Here is a 14,968-nt window from a genome sequence, read left to right as displayed (position 1 = left end):
CTTTTTTTTTTTTTTTTTTTTTTTAGGGCTGCACCTGCAGCATATGGAAGTTCCTTGGCTAGGGGTCGAATTGGAGCTGCAGCCACTGGCTTACGCCAGAGTCACAGGAACACAGGATCGAGCCACAACGAAGGCCTAAGCCGCAGCTTGCAGCAATGCTCGCTGAGCGAGGCCAGAGATCAAACCCGCATCCTCATGGATACTAGTCAGGTTCTTAAGCTACTGAGGCAGAACGGGATCTCCCAGGTATTTCCTTCTTTCAAGACTTACCTCTTTCTCATTTAATTGTGGGTACTTTAGGGCTATTAAGCTTTGGTTGGGAGAGTTATACCCTGAGCCATTTTGTTCTAATGTCTTAACTAATGGCTTAATCCTGTCATGTTTCTACTGTAAGCACTTGCTGCAAGCAATACATCAATAACACTCTGAGGTTTTGAAAACTAATGTGACAAACATACCTTGATTTGATCTTTGCCCCAAAGCTGAGGTCTGAGCTTTATTGTTCAAAAGCTTTTCAAAACAACTGCCTCTTCCAAACCCATGTCTTCACCTTTCTTTCTTCCTTCCTTCCTTCTTTCCTTCCTTCCTTCCCTCCTTCCTTGTCTTTTTAGGGCTGCACCTGTGGCATATGGAAGTTCCCAGGCTAGGGGGCCAATCGGAGCTGCAGCTGCTGGCCTTTGCCACAGCCACAGCAACTCCGGATCAGAGCTGCATCAATGACCTACACCACAGCGCACACAATGCTGAACCCTTAACCCACTGAGCGAGGCCAGGGATCGAATCCGAGTCCTCATGGATACTAGTCAGGTTCTTTAGCACTGAGCCATGGCAGGAAATCCAAGTCTTCACATTTCTGTACTCTTTTCTCTTTCATTCCTGATTGAAAAGTGGCCACTTCTTTACTATGGTCAGCTCTTGTTGTACCTTGTCAAATTCTATCAAATGCGGTAACCAAGATACACTACTGATATGCAGTTTTCCAACTTCTTCTGGAGCTATAAAATCAGCAAACTCATTATCTGGCTTTATGTTGGGATAGACAAAATAGTATCATATTTTTCCAGACTTTCCATCTCCAATAACTCTCTTCACCTGATGACTGGTCCTTAAGCCAAAGTTACACATTTTAGGAATCAGAACATCACTTAATTTCCAGTACGGATGACTTGGGATTGCTGAGGTTAAGTTGTCAAAAGAAACAACCTCAAAGCTTAGTGCTTCAAGTCAAAGCACTTATTCCTCATTCTATATATCCATGGAAGGTTGGATAGGGCCTCGGCTCCAGGTTGTCTTTATTCCGGGACCCAAGGTGACAGAACAGCTGCTATATTGAATTATTGCTCTGTTGTAGCAGAAGAAAGGAAAGGATACAGTTAGCTGTGTGCACTGGTTTTTAAGGTGTCTGCCCAGAAGTGATGCATATCACATCCACTCACATCTCTCTGGCCAGAGCAAGTATCATGGTCACACCTAACTGCCGTGGGTGGGGAAATACAATCCTATCATATATCCAAAAGGAGAAAGATCTAGAACATTTGTGACAAGTCTTCAAGGCTGCTTCAATATGGTGAAAACATAAGAGATTTAGAATGTGATATACAAGTGTTAGTCCCTCTTCTAACTAATATTTATGTTCCCATGGGCAAGTTATTTAGCATATCAGTTTTGGTAATATCTATAAAAATGGAGAAGACAATTGTTAATTCAACTCTCTTCTCAAGACATCACATGTAAAATCTCTTAGCCTATTAGTTTCCTTCTTTTCTTCCATTCACTGTTTGGAGATATCGTACTGAAACTGACAGCACTAAAGGCTTAAACCCAGCCTAAACCCAGACTGGGACTTGAACCCATAGTTTTTCACTCACCCGGGGTCTGGACTTAACTGAGGTTCAGGTTCTTTGTGCCTCAGCACAGAAAGAATTCAGAAAGAATTCAGCAGGAGACAAAGTGCTAGGCAGGAAATAGATTTGTTAAGATAGGACGCTTATGAGATGCAAGTGAGCAGGCAAGGAGGCTCTGCCCCAAGGGTCAATTTTATAATCCAAGGGGAGTAGAGGTGGGAAAAGATTACCTTTTCCTCTTTCTTCCAGTAGTAGCTCCTGGAAGAGTATTTGACCCTATAAGGTCAAACTAGGACGGTCATAGTGCTTATTCAAATCAGCAGAAGGGTTGTCCTTAAACTCTTTTGCCCTTTTGGTCTGAACCAGAATGCAGGCCTCACCCCATCCCCCACCCAATGACCTTGAAGCATATCTTGTGCCTCCATTAGTCAAGTAAGCCTGCCTCATTCTGATGGCTTTCTTGAGCAATGATTAACTTACAGTGGCCTCCCAAAGTTCCCTGGGTTTCCCTCTCTGTCTTATGGTCCCCTGTTGGGACTTCCACAGCTACCTGTGTAACTATTCTATTCTGTTCCTATCGGTAGCATATGGTTTTAGTATATTCAGTAAAGAAAAATGTATATGTGTTGGTTGGCCGCTGCAACTTACATGAGTAATTTTCTTCTACCCTACCATAGCACAAGCTTTTGAGAAGGGGACAGTGTTTTACAGCTCTGTATCTCTTACACTGACCAGCACAGTGTGGAAAATTCGGACCACATACATATATATATTGATTATTTTCTCCTGAAAAGTGTCTTACTTCTACACGACTGGGTTAACTCTCTCTCTTTGGGGGGTGGGCGGGGTGTAGGCTGGACATTTTAACAATACTATTTATTCTAATCTGTGAACGTGGGATGTCTTTCCATTTACGTGTGTCTTCTTTAATTTCTTTCATCAATGTTTGTTTACCTGTTTTTCAATGGGTTAACTCTCAAATGAAGCTTTCAACAGATTTCAATTTCCTCTCCTAGAACTTGCAGCTTGTATTGTACAGCCTTTTCCAACTGAAAATATCATGGTGACCCAAAGGACATATGATATTCATTTACAGTGAAAGACTAGAAATCAGGGGAGAGTTCATTAGTTTGCCCTACAGTTCACCCTTTGTCATAAGCAACCCTAGAGGCTTACAACCCAGGAAATCTCTGACATGATTTGGGCTGTGGTTTCTAAGCAGAAGGACAGCTGGTAAGTCGATAACGTGCTGCTTATTTGCAGTGGTTCCTCTGGGCCTGGCTCTTCTCCAGGAAGCCAGACCAGAGACAGAGTTTGTGTGCAGGCTCATTAATAACCCCCAAATCTAGACAAGACACTGTTGACCTGAAACAAATAGAATGTCGGCTATTTCCCCAGCAAAGATGGATTTATTCTGGATCAGCCCAGAATTGCATTTCAGGGTCTGCAACCATGGCCAGCCAAGTGCAAGTCCCTGCATAGCAAGGGAAGGAGACCACCTTTATATGAGAGGAAAACAAAGTTGGGAGGGTTTCAGTCAACAAAAGTCCATGGGTTTTCACTGGTGGAGTCCTTGCCGGGAAAGACAAGGAATCTTTCTTCTCCCTGCTGGGCTTTGCTGTGGTCTCAGGGCATGAGAGCTCCCCCTGCTGGCCTCCCAATTCTGTTTATTTGAGGTTTCTGTTTATTAATTTTTTATAACCCTATAATGATATCTCTCAGAATCATGTGAAGATTAAATGGATAACAAAAATCATCTAGCATAGTTAGGTAATACAAATGACTGTTGAGATTGTTATTTGGCTAGTTTGATCAAGAGATAAGATTCTTAGGCATTTTCTTTTCCTTTATTTTTTTTTTTTTTTTTGGCCACTTCAAAGGGCACGTGGAAGTTCCTGAGCCAGGAACTGAACCTGCGCCACAGCAGCAACCCAAGCTCCTGCAGTGACAAGGCTGAATCCTTAACCCTCTATGGCATAGGGGAACTCAAAGAGATAAGATTTTTTCTTTTTTCCTTTTTTTCTTTTTAAGGCCGTACCCGTGGCATGTGGAAGTTCCCAGGCTAGAGGTCGAATTGGAGCTACAGCTGCCAGCTTACACCACAGCCACAGCAACTCGGGATCCAAGCCATGTATGTGACCTATACCATAGCTCATGGCAACACCAGGGATTGAACATGCATCCTCATTGATACTAGTGAGATTCGTTTTTTTGTGTTTTTGTTTGCTTTTTAGGGCTCTACCCACAGCATATGGAGGTTCCCAAGCTCGGGGTCGAATCAAAGCTACAGCTGCCGGCTTATGCCACAGGCACAGCAACATCAGATCAGAACCGAATCTGCAACCTACACCACAGTTCACGGCAACACTGGATCCTTAACCCACTGAGCGAGGCCAGGGATCAAAGCTGCAACCTCAAGGTTTCTAGTTGGGTTTGTTTCTGCTGCGCCACAACGGGAACTCATTAAGAGATAAGATTCTTAAAGATGTTCCCTCTGATACCTTTATATTCTGACCCAAACCTACTCCAAATATTATTTTCTCATTTTTGTAGGAAAGGCAACTCTTTCGAAGATGAGGTGGGACCTTGGTATCTTTGAGTGTGAATAGTGGAGTTTTTTTGTTTGTTTGCTTCTCCCCACTGCCCTGAGGCATATGCTGTTCCAGGCCAAGGACTGAATGTGAGCCAGAGTTATGACATTGTGGCAATGCTGAATCCTTAACCCACTGTGCCACCAGGCCAGGGATTGAACTCGCATCCCTATAGAGAAGCAGATGATCTCCTTGTGCCACAGTAGGAACCTCCTGTATAGTCTTTTTATAGAATCCTAACCACAATCTGCTTACACTCTAGGTATTAGTTAATAATAAAAATAGTAACAATCGGAGTTCCCGTCGTGGCGCAGTGGTTAACGAATCCGACTAGGAACAATGAGGTTGTGGGTTTGATCTCTGCCCTTGCTCAGTGGGTTAACGATCCGGCGTTGCCTTGAGCTGTGGTGTAGGTTGGACCCCTAGCCTGGGAACCTCCATATGCCATGGGAGCGGCCCAAGAAATAGCAAAAAGACAAAAAAAAATAGTAACAATCGATGTTTTTTGATTGTTTACTGAGGACAATCAATGGGCTAAACGAATTCCAGGTATCACTCACTTAATCTTCACAACAACCCTGAAAGGTAGGTAGAGCCCTCATTTTACAGATGAGGCAAACGAGAATTACAGAGGTTGTAATACACGCCCAGGACCATGTAAGTAGCTGAACTAGTAAGTAGCAGAGCAGGATCCAAACCAAGATCTCAACCTCATGCGAATCTTTTCTCTCTCTCTCTCTATATATATATATCTGACTTTGCTTCCTCATTACATTAAGTTGCTTGAAATAAATGAATATTCTTGTTCATCTTGGTATGTCCATAATGCCTAGTACAATACTTTGAACAAAGTAAACAATTAAATCCCAAGGAAATATTTACGAATTCTCTAAAGGGTATGATATTTGTGCAAATAATTATAGATTCAGGTGAATAAATACAGGTGTTTTTTTTTTTCTTTGAATTCAGGTTTTATAAGCGATGCATTTGAAGGTTATTAGACTATGTCACTGCAAAATATGCTACTTTGCCATAAGGATTATTTTGAGCTAAAGGCAACTGAGAAACAGCAGATGTAAGATAAACTCTCTACCACTCTCCTTCTCTGTCTAAAATCAGGGTATAAATGTCCCTCTGTGAGGGTGTCCCACTTCCTTCTCCCACACCAGGAAGAAGAGAACAGATCTTAATCACCATTGGTTTCCCCAATATATTTACCTTCTTACAATTTACTGCCTCTAGAAGCCCAAACCTCTTTGTCTTATTTCTCCATAAATCCATTGCCTTTTGTTAAAATGGTATATAAACTCCTAGGTCTAACTGTTTTTTGGGATTTTCAATTCTTTTCTGGGAACCCCACCTGCCATGTGCATATGAGATAAACATTTTCTCTTGTTAATCTGTCTTTTGTTAGCCTAATGTGCTGGTCCCAGCTATAGAACTTAAGAGGGTAGACTGAAGTTTTTTTTGGTCCCCAGGTATTCAAAGAAATCAAACTACACGGCCTACGCCAGTGCCAGATCCGAGAACCGTGTCTGCAACCTACATCATAGCTCAGAGCAACACCGGATCCTTAACCCACTGAGTGAGGCCAGAGATCGAACTGAGTCCTCATGGATGCCAGTCAGATTTGTTTCCGCTGAGCAACGACGGATATTCTGACCGTGGAGGTTTTTAATCATTTTTCTACTATAACATGAATAAGAGAGAACAGTTTCACACGCCATCCCCGCCCTGACTCATCTCTATAAGGAGACCCAAGATTGTGGCTAATTCTGGCTTCCAGCATAAATTTACCCACTTAACAAAATATAAGAGTACAACCTTATGGATAGCAATTTTGTAATAGTTACTGAAACATAAAACAAACACGTATTTTGACCTCAAGTTACACTTTAAGGAATTCATTTTACAGTTGTGCTTGCATACATGTACTGACACATGTTTAAGAATATTATGGCTAGGAGTTCCCCTTGTGGCTCAGCAGAAATGAATCCGACTAGTATCCATGAGGTTGTGGGTTCAGTCCCTGGCCTCACTCAGTGGGTTAAGGATCCAGCATTGATGTGAGCCATGGGGTAGGTCACAGACACGGCCTGGATCCAGAGTTGCTGTGGCTCTGGTGTAGGCCAGCAGTTGTAGCTCTGATTCGACCCCTAGCCCAGGGAACCTCCATATGCAAGTGTGGCCCTAAAAAAAAAAGTGGCTATAAAGTATTACAAATAACAAAAATGTTTATCAAAATGTATCTATATTATCTAATAACAAAAATGTCCATTCAACATAGCTATACAAGGGAACACTATTCAATTGTGAAAACGAACATGGTTGCTCTACACAGTTTCTTACAGAATAACCTCTAAGGTCTATTCTTAGGCCCCAAACCTTGGAGGTAACTTTGTTTTGCACCCTCAGCATGTGGAAGTTCTCGGGCCAGGGATCAAACCTATGCCACCGCAGTGATGTGAGCCGTAGCAGTGATAATGCAGGGTCCTTAACCTGTTGAGCCACGAGGGAAGTCCTGTTTACTTTCTTTTCCTCATACTCAACATGCATTATGTCAGTCAATTCTACTGGCCCTAGCTTCAAAGTGTATCCAGTCCCTGACCACTTCTCCCCATGGCCACTGTGACTACAGTGGTTTGCTGCAAATGCCTCCTGACTGGTCTCCATCCTTGTCTCTATGTCCATTCCTTTTTTTTTTTTTTGTCTTTCTGCCTTTTCTAGGGCCCCACGGGTGGCATATGGAGGTTCCCAGGCTAGGGGTCTAATCGGAGCTGTAGCTGCTGGCCTCCACCACAGCCACAGCAATGTGGGATCTGAGCAGCATCTGCGACCTACACCACAGCTCATGGCAACGCTGGATCCCTAACCCACTGAGCAAGGCCAGGGATCGAACCTGCAACCTCATGGTTCCTAGTCGGATTTGTTAACCACTGAGCCACAACGGGAACTCCTCTATGTTCATTCCTATCATTTAACAGGCCAGCAAGCCTGTTAAAAATGTAAATCATATCGTATTACTCCTCTGCTCAAATCCTTCCCATATTTCTCAGCCAGGGTACAAGCTTTTAGGGTCAGGTTTTAGAATCCTTATTTGCTTCCTTCCTCCTCCTCCCCTCCTTCCCCGGCACCCCCACACCTCTTTACCCCTCTGACCTCTTCTCCCACTTCTCGCTTCCTGTCTCACTCCGGTCCGGACACACCATGTTTGCTGTGCCTGTAGGGGAGGAAAATTTTCCTTGATCTTCTTGAAATCTCTGATTGGGTCTAAAAGTTGAACTGACAAGGACAGATTCACAGAAGAAAAGCACACATACTATTTACGATAATTTTTAGGCGACCAGGGTGCCTTTAATAAGGAAATGGAGACCTGTGGAAATGGTTTAACCCAAGTGTTTTCTGCTCGGTTTCATGGAGTGAGGACAGCCAAGGAGAAATCTGACAGGTCAAAGAGTATGAGGCGAAGAGTAGGGGAAACTCGGCAAGGCCTGTTCGTTTGGCACACATCCCTGTCTTCAGAGGTAAGGACGTTCCTTTCCTCCAATAGAGGGAGATCACCTCTCTTCAGGGTTAAGAGATACAAACTGCTACAACATTTAGAGTGGATAGACCTTGGGGTCCTGCTGTAGAGCACAGGGAATTTTGTCCAATCACTTGTGATGGAACATGATGAAAGAGATTATGAGAAGGAGTTCCCGTTGTGGCGCAGTGGTTAACGAATCTGACTTGGAACCATGAGGTTGCAGGTTTGATCCCTGGCCTTGCTCAGTGGGTTAAGGATCCAGCGTTGCCGTGAGCTGTGGTGTAGGTCGCAGATGCGGCTTGGATCCTGCGTTACTGTGGCTGTGGCTGTGGCTGGCGGCAATAGCTCTGATTCGACCCCTAGTCTGGGAACCTTCATATGCCTCGGGTGTGGCCCTAAAAGGAACAAAAGACAAAAAAAAAACCAAAAAAACTGCACAAAAAAACAAAAAAGATCTGAAAATTAGAAATAGAAGTTAGAGGTTACCAGGTGTTCTTTTGGTGCAGTGCTGGGCTTCTACCTTTGATTGATTTCCTATTGACTGAGTTACTTCACAACCCTGAAGAGGCAGAGATTAACTCAAATCTGCAAAGAGTTCTTGTCCAGTAGTGGAAAAGATCATCCTTAAGGTTAGGGTTCATGGTCCAATAGGACATTATCCAATTTTGTGATTCAACTTGATCCAACCCAGCCATCTTCTCTAACATTACCGCTAAACATCCAGCTTCTCAAAGGCACTTGGAACTGATTTTAATCTCTTACTGGTTCTTTCATTAATTAGCAAGATATATAAAATCTTTGACACATGTTCATTTCATTTTCGTATAAGAGCTATGATTCGCCCTCTTTGAAAATGATACCTTTTTTGTTGTTGTTGTCTTTTTTGCTATTTCTTGGGCTGCTCCCGCGGCATATGGAGATTCCCAGGCTAGGGGTCGAATCGGAGCTGTAGCCACCGGCCTACGCCAGAGCCACAGCAACTCGGGATCTGAGCTGCGTCTGCAACCTACACCACAGCTCACGGCAACGCCGGATCATTAACCCACTGAGCAAGGGCAGGGACCGAACCCGCAACCTCGTGGTTCCTAGTCGGATTCGTTAACCACTGTGCCACGACGGGAACTCCTGAAAATGATACTTTAACAGCATTTTCACAGAAGTGAAAAGCTGCCACTCAGAATGAGTCCTGTGGGAGTTCCCATCGTGGTTCAGTAGCAACGAACCTGACTAATATCCATGAGGATGCGGGTTTGATCCCTGGCCTCGATCAGTGGGTTAAGAATCTGGCATTGCTGTGAGCTGTGGTGAAGGTCGAAGATGAGGCTTGGATCCCATGTTGCTGTGGCTGTAGCTCCCATTTGACCCCTAGCAAAAAAAAAAAAAAAAAAAAAAAAGAATGAGTCCTATGCACTTACTTATCAACTAGCCAAAGTATGTGATACAATAAATTCCCCAGTTGTTAGCAAACAAAGGAGTAATGAGGTTGGCAACTGGCTGCACTTTAGGCAGCAGAAAAGCTCTATTAGCTTCTGTGTCTTAAAATACCAGTTAGTTTGTGTGTTCACTTTCTATTGCTGCTGTCATAATTTGCCACAAGCTTTGTGCTTTGTTTGTTTATTTATTTATTTTGTCTTTTTAGGGCCGCACCTGAGGCATATGGAAGTTCCCAGGCTAGGGGTTGAATTGGAGCTATAGCTACTGGCCTACGCCACAGCCTCAGCTATGGGGGACCCAAGCTGCGTCTGTGACCTACATCACAGTTTATGGCAACGTTGGATCCTTAACCCACAGAGTGAGGCCAAGGATTGAACCCATGTCCTCATGGATGCTAGTTGGGTTCATTACCGCTGAGCCACGACGGGAACTCCCAAGCTTAGTGGTTTAAAACAACAAAAACTTATTATCTTAACAGTTATGTAGGTCAGAAGTCTGATATGCATCTCACTGGGTGAAAACCAAGGTGTTATCAGGAGGCTTTTTTGGATGCTCTAGCAAAGAATCTCTTCCTTCTCTCTCTTCTTTTTTTTTTTGTCTTTTTAGGGCTGCACCTGAGGCACATGGAGGTTTCCAGGTGAATCGGAACTGTAGCCACTGGCCTATGCCACAGCCACAGCCACAGCCATAGCAGATCCAAGCCACGTCTGCAACCCACACCACAGCTCATGGCAATGCTGGATCCTTAACCACACTGAGTGGGGCCAAGGATCGAACCTACAACCTCACGGTTCCTAGTCAGATTCATTTCCACTGCGCTATGATGGGAACTCCGCTTTCTTTCTTTATTTTAGCATTTATTTCTTTGTTTTTCCAGCTTCTAGAGGCTTCCTACATCACTCAGCATGTGGTCCCCTTCCATCTTCAAAGCCAGCAACGGTAGGAAGCATTCTTCTCCCATCACATCACAGCTCTCAGCCTGTCTTTTCTGCCTCCCGCTTAACATTTTAAAGGATTCTTGTAATTATACTGGGCTCATCCAGATAATCTAGGATAATCTCCCTATGTTCAGGAGAGGTGATTAGCAACTGTCAACCAATAAAATAATGCAGGGGGCTGCAAATAAGAAAAGAGTTTATTCGGGGTCTTGAGAATTGCAATTCAGGAGATGCAGGTAATCTCCAAAGAATGTTCCAAGGAAGAGAAAGTCAGGGGCTTATAAAGACAAAAAGCAATGAAATTGCTAACAGTTGCCTGGTGAGAACTGTGTTGGACTCTGATACGTCAGAAAATATTCTTTTTTTTTTTTTCTTTTTTTTTGTCATTTTTTGCGATTTCTAGGCCTGCTTCTGTGGCATATGAAGGTTCCCAGGCTAGGGGTCCAATCGGAGCTATAGCCGCTGGCCTACACCAGAACCACAGCAACATGGGATCCGAGCTGTGTCTGCAACCTGCACTACAGCTCATGGCAACGCCGGATCCTTAACCCACTGAGCAAGGCCAGGGATCGAACTCGCAACCTCATCATTCTTAGTCGGATTCATTAACTCCTATGCCACGATGGGAACTCCAGAAAATAACTATTCTTAAGGAATCATGGAGAATTGTTTTAGAGCAGGGGTCCAAGTAGACAGATTGTCACGAGTTATTTTAGGGTGAGGGTCTTACAAATATCTTGAGTTTCTGGTAGATGTATTGGCTGGCTTCATCAGGTCAAAGGATCAAATTCCATCCTGGCAGAGATGGGCAGAAGCTACACATACTTAATGCTTGCCCCCTCTATTTTAGAGTTCTCTTAGCAATACCAATGCCATTTTGATTTTCCTTTCACACGACCTTAATTCCGTCTGCAGCTTGAACTCCCCCTTGCCACACCATAACGCAGTCATAGGCTTCATGGATGAGGGCATCTTGGAGACCATTATGTGCTTATAGTATATAAGCTGACAAGGGAGAAAATAGAGAATTTAAGTAAATAATATATACATCTCTCTTCTTTTCTTCTTCCTCGGGATGTGTAAGCTCCCAGGCCAGGTATCTAACCCACGTCACAGCAGTGACAACACGAGATTCATAACCTGCTAGGCCACCAGGGTACTCCTATATCTCTTATTTTTTTATTTTTATTTTTTTCTTTCTATGGCTACACCTGTGCCTATGGAAGTTCCTAGACTACGGATCGAATTGGAGTGGCAGCTGCTGGCCTATGCCACAGCCACGGCCACACTGGATCCTTAACCCACTGAGCAAGGCCAGGGATTGAACCCACATCATCACCGACACCTTGTGAGGAACTGAGCCACAACGGGAACTCCCTCTTCTTTATTTTTTGCTGTGACTTCTCGCCAGTATCTGCGTAGATTGATAACTAGATTTATTTCCTTTATTAACAAAGGCAGTGTGGGCCTTCTCTTGCAGGTATTTATAATGGCAAACGGCAAGCATCTTTGTTCAATCGTTTTTGCGTGTGCCCAGCATTTTATTTCATTATTATTTTTTACTTTTTAGGGCTGCACCCGAGGCATATGGAAGGTTCCCAGGCTAGGGGTCTAAGTGGAGCTACAGCTGCCAGCCTACACCACAGCCACAGCAACGCCAGATCTGAGTCGCATCTGCAAGCTACACCATAGCTCATGGCAACACCAGATCCTTAACCCACTGAGCAAGGCCAGGGATCGAACCTGCAACCTCATGGTTCCTAGTCAGATTGTTTCCACTGCACCACGACAGGAACTCCTGTGCTCAGCATTTTAAATAGACCTTTGGCCCTATTCTATTTTAACACTGAAAGATGCAATGTATTTGTGTTTTGGAGTCAGACAGACCTGAATTTAAATTCTCTTATTTTCTACTCTTATGAACGTTGAGCAATTTACCAGACCTTCCTAGCTCTACTTCCCTCATCTGTAAATGAAGGATTAACAGCTACCAGCAAAGATTATGGAGAGCAGCTCTGTCTTGGGCCCAGAAATTTACTTTGACAAAATTTATTTAGTATAATTTTGATGTGACATGGGAGCCTTGCTAAAGAAATGAAGACTCCAAGAAACATTTAGATATATATTTTTAGGCCGGGTGTGCTGAAGCATGGACAGGCATGGAGGGCTACCATAGGGTAAGGAGTGCCAGGTAGTAACGGGGAAACTCAGCAAGGCCTGTTTGTTAGGATACTTTTTTGTGTCCTTTTGTCCTCAGAGATAAGGATGCTGCTTTTCACAGAATGGTTTTAGGATCTGTTTCTGGGAAGAAGGGAGAGGGAAGGAGGAGGTCAGAGTGACTTTCCTGCTTCTGCCATTTTCCCACATTGCTTCAGCTTAAGATACCCAATATGCCAAGATGCTCTATTCTGGGGGTAGTGTGTCCTGAACTCCATCAAAGGTATGAGTGGTGAGGAATGAGAGCTTTTCTTATATCTTTTAATCATATATATATATTTTTTTTTTTTTTTTTCAGTTGAGAGAAGGAAAAGCATCTAGAAAATTGATTCAGTTAACTAATATTTATTGGATAGCCTCTATTCACCAGGGATTATGAAAGGTCCCTCTTCTATATTCATCTTTTTAGCCTTCAGTTTTCTTCACTTAACATGGAGAGGCTTGCATAATATTAAAGTTTCTTTTTTCCTTTAAAAATCCAGGAGTCTGTAAACCTTCTTAATCTTTCCACTTTCCCCCAACTAGACCTTGAAGAGGCATTAGAATTGTGATGGGATAGGGGCAGGGTGTTTATGGTGTTTCTCATCCACAATTGATTAAAGATTATGATTTTTTCCCCCTACTTCCACCCACTCATATTTGCATAAAAATGTGATCACACGTGTTTACTCACTTGGCTATTTGTAAATACATTCCAATGACACTAACTCCTCTCTTCCTTCGCAATTCATTGCACATTGCTGGGCTTAAAAGCGAAGCTTGAAGAATGCTTATTCAATCTTCAGTTAATGTGCAAAATTACATTAGGTTTACTTTCTACTCTGCTTTAGTTGCTGCCCAACAGTTGATTTTCCTTAAATCCTGATCTTTCTTTATTCAGATAAGTTGGGGGGAGGGGAGGGATTCAATTTCTACACTCCAGATAGAATGCATTTCCTTTTCACCTATTTAGGCTAATGGCTTTCAGTGTTATGCAGAGTAAAGAAATTATTTGGCCTTTCTTCAGAGGACTATTCAGTTTGAAAAAGCAAAGGCTAATTCCAGCAGAATCATTAAATGAAAATGAGAAAGTTTTAGCAAAAATTCAAAGAAAGAAGGAAAGGTCGGTTGAGGATTTTCAAGGGATCACAAATTGTTTTGCTCTGTTTAGGCTCAGCTTCTCAATACCTGTCCTCAAGCTGATTTAGTCTTTGACAATGATTTTCTTAGGGGTGGAGGTTTTCCTAATACTTTGCTGTTGAAACATTTCCTTTTTCAACTGAATTTTTCTTTGGAGAATTGGTTAGACTTATGACCCTGGAAATCTGGTCTGTCTTGGTGAGAAATGAACTTGAAAAGAATTGCTGTGAAATACGTGATACAAGCCTTTAGAATACGAAAATTAAACTAATGGCCCATAATCAATAAGGCATGCTCTGCGACAGGGTATTTGTCTAGATTTATATCAGACATTCCACAAAGTTACACATCATCACTAGCTTATCTTCTCCCATCATCTAAATGGATAACTTTCAGTAGATGTAAGGGTCCATGAACCCAGGAAATACAAAAAATCTTTAGAGATGGGATAAAATTATATGCATTTGTAGTGATTCTGTTTCACTTCTAATGGGGCTGAAATGGCCATGTACCCTGTAGGTATGATAGCCTAAATGAGTACTTACACTCTGGCATCTGGATTCCTTATCTTTGGGATATATTATAGATCTTCTTTAAACACTTCACAGTGATAATTCTCCCATGGAAACATGAATACTGTTTCTTGACCTGAATGGCATATCATCTAAAAACTATCTATACACAGAACTTTTTCATTGGTGCCAGAAAATTCAGTTTGGGCTCAATACATCCATTCTAAGTCTCTGCGAGAAAGCTTTAAACTTCTTTGACATGCCAAAAATCTAGGTCGGAATTAAATGACTAACGCTTTACCTAGTTTTTACCACAAGTTCTCGCGGCCAGAATCTTTTCAATTCATCCTCAGCCAAAGCCTGTCATCCATCCTGGCAACATACACTTTCACCTCCCCACATCTCATGTCTTTGCTTTTCCAGCCCTTTGGCTGCCCTCCTATTTCTTCCCTCACAAACTTGTCTGACTGGTTCCTAGAAGCCTGGCTGAGATTTTTCTGACATAAATCTGGCTACCACAAATTAAGGGCCCAGAGCCCAAACACACCTCTCTCCATGCAAATCTAAAGGGATCTAATTTATAAACAAAGACGATACTTCTACCTGCCTTCTAAAAATAAATCATGCACTAGCTTTTAAAGGAGAGAATGAAGACTGGGTTGACAGAAAAGAACTGACTGGAACAGAGGCTGGGAGACGATGTGAAGTAAAAAAGAGTTACTGAACTAAGATAAACAGCAGAAACACATCAACCTTAGTTCTTCAACCACGGGGCAGTCCCTCGCCC

The sequence above is a fragment of the Phacochoerus africanus genome, chromosome 7 (assembly GCF_016906955.1).
Source record: "Phacochoerus africanus isolate WHEZ1 chromosome 7, ROS_Pafr_v1, whole genome shotgun sequence".
NCBI lineage: Eukaryota > Metazoa > Chordata > Mammalia > Artiodactyla > Suidae > Phacochoerus > Phacochoerus africanus.
Note: the sequence above shows the minus strand (reverse complement) of the source record.